Below are 5426 nucleotides of genomic sequence, written 5' to 3' on the forward strand. Positions count from 1 at the left end.
TGATGTTGTATTTACTTTTTTTCTTATGTACAACAATGTGGCTACTTGTGAGATTTTTTGTCTTTGTTATCAGTGTCAGCAATTGGATATTATGTGTTTTATTGTCTTCAGGAAAACTTGGAGTTTGTTGAGCTTGTATCTGTGGATGTATAGTTTTTATCAGTTTGGAAACTTTTTAGCCAGTATGTCTTCAATTTTTTTTTTCTCTCTACTTTGAGAGCTACACCTATGTGTATATCAGGTTGTTTGAAGTTGTTTCTCACAACTCATTGATAGTCTTCATTTTATTAATTCATATTTTCCTCTGTGTGTTTCATATTGGGTAGTTCCTATACTATGTCTTAAGTTTTACTAATTTTTACTTTTGCAGTGTCTGATCTATTACTTTTTCTACCCACTGTATCTTTTAGGTATCGCAGATTTTACCTCTCAGTTTGATTTGGGTGTTTATAGCTTTGATGTCTCTAAGTTTTTTAACATAAGGAATGCTATTATAGTGACTTTTTAAAGGCTCTTCTCTGCTAATTCTAACATCTATATTCTGGGTTGGTTTTTATTAATTGATTATTCTCCTTATTAAAGACAACGCTTGTCTGCTACTTTGCATGCCAAGTAAACTTTGTTTGGATACAAGACATAGTACATTTTACATTATTGGGTTCTGGGTATTTTTGTATTCCTGTAAATCTTCTTGAGCTTTGCTCAGGAATGAAGTTAAATTCCTTGGGGAAAAAAAGTGAATTCTTTCGAATCTTGTGTATATTTTGTAGGAGAGACTGGAGAAGTGGTTTTTCTAGAAATAATAATTTCCCGCTACTGAAACAAGACCCTTCTGAATGCACGGCCCCCTGCCCTATGAATCTTGAGTCATCCAGTGTGGCTGGTACAAACAGGTGCTATTCCTGGCTCTATGTGGGCATCGGGCACTAGTGCCTTTAATTATAAGTAGGTGCTTCCTTCATTGGCCTGAGGTAGTTTCCTCACACTTATAGGCTGATCAGTGCTGTGCTGAATTCTTGAAGGGGCTCTTCTGCAGGTCTCTAGAGCTTTCTTTCTGTGTATAAATCTCTTCTCTTTGGTACTGTATCCTGTGAACTCTAGTTTCCCGTTCTTCCTAAAATCTCAGCTCCATCCCCTCAAGTCAGGCAATCTGCTGGGCCTTACCTGGGCTCTCCTTGCCTGTGCTGCAATCTTAAAACATTCTCAAGCCAATACGCTGTGGCAGTGATGATAGCAAGGCTCATCTCATTTGTGTCTGATGTCTTTCAAATCATTTTTTATATGACCTTGTTTCCTGCCCTCCTTCCTCCCCCGTTTCTTCTTTTCTTGTTCACATTTTCATGAGTTTATTACTCTACCTTGGCTAGAAGAAAAATCCCAATGAACCATTTTCTTTGCTTGATTTTCTTCTTAATCTTCCCTATTGTTGCATTGTTTTTTAGGATATTACTTTCTGATCCTTTATTTGTTATCACTTTTGGCCAGTTTATTCTACTTTTTATTTTCTTAAATTCTTGATACTTTTTATTTTCTTAAAATCTTGATATGGATGCTTGGCTTATTAATTTTTAATTCTTTTCTAATGTAAGCATTCAATAACATTTTGTTTTTATACATCATGTTTGTTCAGCAGCAAATGTTTTCTAATTTCTATTATGATTTCTTTCATCAATGACTTATTCTGAACTTTGAAAGATTATCAGCTATATTCGTGTTAATAACATTTTTGTTTCTAATTTAAATACACTTTTGACCAAAAAAGTCTTCATGGTTAAAATGTTTGTGCAATAGTTGCTTTTCTTTGTGACTTAATTTTCGTTTGAGTTCTTTCTTGATTATAAAAATTTGATCTAAATGATTTGATGAATGTTTAAATAGAACTAAACATTATAGACATTGTATTGTTTTAGTATGTTTTAGTATGTACTTAATATTGATCATACAGTAAAATAATTGATAAAACAGATTCTGATTTACTAATTTTAGTAAGAACACACTTCACTTATTCCATGGTATCATCTTGAATTATTATGTTAATTTTAACTTTTCAACAGAAAAAAAACAATACAAATTTAAATGCCACAATAATAAGATAGGATGACTATTAACTTGTTACTACATATTTATATGTTGCATGGGATTCCTCTTATAAGAGTACAAAGCAATTTCTCTTGGAGAAGTGGTTCAATCAATTTAAATAGCCTGTAAAATATACCAAGTCAAACTATTTAAGTTACAGTTCATGTTTACTTTAGCTCACTCAGATCCTCCCTTTTCATTAATTCCTACAAAGGCTTGAAGCACTTGAGTGCATTTTATATAGAATCACCTGTGTTTAATGACATGGGATATTGGATAGGTATGTGTGCTCAGATTTAGTTTTATTTTAAATAAAATAGTGTAGGTTTCATAATTGTAATGCCTGAAATATGTGTACTGTAAATATCATATGAAATATAGACTTTATTTTCTCAGTGGCTCTGTCAAGTTGAATTTGACAGGACTGGACAGTTTAAATTATGAGTTCCTTCAGCACTGGAAAAATACTGCCTTTTCAGGAGGCTGTGAAAAAAGCCACGAAGAACCAAGAATTTTATCTAGGCCTTAAACAAAAGCCGTCTTTTTAAAAACCTTTCAGAAGCAAATAGTTACATTGTTAACCTGTTATATGATGGCAGATATACTTAAAAATTCTTCCTTGTTTAGGGGAAGAGAACCAATCATGTCTTAGCTGGGCTTATCTTGGTACCATCTGCAGCTTGAGTTGAATCTCGCTTTATGTCTGTCTGTCTGTCTGTCTGTCTCTTTTTGCTTGATATTCAGCTAAACACATATAACCTCTTTAGGTTCTGAGTCATCTGAATAATTAACTAGTATTTAGTACTTTGGTTCTAGACTGAACAGAGAAAGAAAATAAGAGGCTATAAGCTCTTCTGAATAAATCTTTTGAGTATAACACATCACATGTTACTAAATTCATTCTTCTGGGATTATATATAGATGTGATAGCTTTTCCTGGGTGGCTGGAAATGAGAGCGCCAGGAATAGGTCAAAGAACATAAACATGAGAGGGAAATGTTTAAATGTAGCCTGCCATTGAGGTCAAAAAAGATAATGTGTTCAGCTTCCTGGCAGTGGACCTGAGGACATAAAGTCTCCCAGTTTTTCAAGCATAGTTCCCTACTTCTCAGTATCCTCCATTAAGTCTGGGTTCTTGTTGAGTCAGTAAAACCAAAGATTCAGTTAAGATATCACCTGCTTCATAAGCTTCTTATATACAATGATTGCTTGTTTGTCTTTGGACTTGCCATATCCCCAGTTTGTTCCAGGTACAGAATAATGATTATGCAAACATTTTTTTTTTTTTAGTCTACCGCTTTTTTTTTTTTTTTTTTTAATGGAAAAACAGAACAAAATCACAAATTGGAGACAAGGAGGTAAAATAGAGATGAAATGGAAGACAGTCTCTTGTCATGAACTCTTACTTGCAAATGCCATTTATACGGAAGTTACTTTACTGGTGGGCAAACAGAAAGCCAAGTTGGAGTTCCACTCTTTTGGAAAATGGAGAATCAAAAACTTACTAATCAGTAAAAAAAAGCAGGGAAAATCCCTGGTGAAGCTCTACAGACATAATTATACATATGTGTTTTACCAGTAAATGATAGCTAGAAGAGAAAAAAAAAAAAAAAAGATGTTTAGAAACTGGTGCCAAACCAACATGAAAGCTTTGGTGCTTTCTCTAAACTCCTATCCTGAAGTAGTGCTTTTCAATATTTTTCTAAAGAAAGATTACTCTGATTTCACCAAGGTTCTGTCACACCAATTCATCCCCCTCTTTCCTTGTTTCTTTCCACCTCCAAGAAATAAAAGGGAAATGTAGTTTTCTGTCCAGTGCCACTTGGGAAGGGGCTGGGCTCAGGGTGTGAAGAGCTACCTTCTACCCTAGCTCGAGAGGGAGGAAATAACCACACAGTTCTTTATAGTTTCACCACACATACACAAGGAACAAAAATCATCTGGCAGTTTTAAGTATAGGTGCATACCTTTACTTCATAAACTCCTTATAATAACAAAATTAAATCAGATTTTTAAAAATTATAGAGATGGGGCCTCCCTATGTTACTCAAAATGGTCTCAAACTTCTGGCTTCAAGAGATCCTTCCAGTTTGACCTTCCAAAGTGTTAGGATACTAGGCATGAGCCACCGTACCTGGGCCTGAATCAGAATTTTTTTTTAAAAAAAAATTTACTTGAAAGAAAAATGGAAAAGGAAAAGGTTCAGCACTAGATTGTTGCCCTGTTAAGATGTCTAATGTGCATTTAAAGTGTTGGAAAGCAGGCATTTTTACCAAAGAGCAATGTCACACAAATTACAATTATGAACAGAAAGTTTTGAAATAAAAGGATGTACCCTTGGAAACCAGTGAAGAAAAGAAACACCAGAAATTGTTTTACACAGGACAATGAGCCAGGTACTTTGGGAGCAATAATCTGAAAGATGAAGGACAGTGGTCCCAAATCTGAGGTGGTTGTCTGGCCAAATGTCTTGGCTCCAAAGGGGGAAGAATACAACTGGCAGGATTCAAGAAGAGAGCATTGCTGCAGCTCCGGAGCAAGTCTCTAGTTTTCACTCCAAAGTAGACGTGCTTTCCGGACTTCAACAAGGTCTATCAGGAGGATTTGCTTTCTCATATGTAGGCGTGAGACAGGTAACCTAAGAGGATAGCACCTATGATAGGGAAAAATCCAATATGGCCAGCAACTTTTGCATGTGTCATTTTTTGAAGGATCCCTCCTACAATTTTCAGGTTTGAGGTCACTCAAATGGACAGCACCAATATAGTACTGCTTTAGCATTTCTCCCGCATCAGAGGAGTGGCCTACATCTTCAAAACTTTCAGTTGCATCTGCACTGAAAAGCTTGTTCCAGCAGAACCTTTTCTCTGCCAGGGGGCTCCTCAAAGTGGGGGACATTGTAGAGTCGCCCATGGGTCACCAGCCACAGTTCCTTCAAGGAGTTTTGCTTCACCACCTCCTCCAACTGGTAATAGGTGGTGGAAGTTCCTACCCGCCTGCCCTTTTTCATCACTACTGCTAGCTTGCGCAGTCGCCATTGGAATGGAAATACTGCCTCTCCACTGCTAACTGGGCTTCCAAGACTACCTTCCTTGAGGAGAGCCTGCAGCAAACTTTTCCAAAAGAAAAAGTGTTCTTAAAATAAGATTATTATTCAAAGGTATCTTCTAACAAAATGATTAGATAATTATTATTAGATCCATATTATATATATGTATGTATTTTATATATGTATGTTTGTATGATTTTTATGTATGTATGTATGTATATGTTTTTAACACTTTTACTCAGCTGGATGGGCAACCTTAGTGTGCCAGAATTTCTTAATCTCATTTAGGTCTATCAAA

At 35.6% G+C, this 5426-nt stretch overlaps 1 pseudogene; it reads right to left on the reverse strand.

Moving 5' to 3' along the window:
• Window positions 1-4691: 4691 nt before the first annotated feature.
• LOC111552725 lies at window positions 4692-5123 on the reverse strand (annotated as a pseudogene).
• Window positions 5124-5426: the final 303 nt, after the last annotated feature.

This window comes from Piliocolobus tephrosceles, chromosome 6, assembly GCF_002776525.5.
Source record: "Piliocolobus tephrosceles isolate RC106 chromosome 6, ASM277652v3, whole genome shotgun sequence".
In the NCBI taxonomy this organism is placed as follows: domain Eukaryota; kingdom Metazoa; phylum Chordata; class Mammalia; order Primates; family Cercopithecidae; genus Piliocolobus; species Piliocolobus tephrosceles.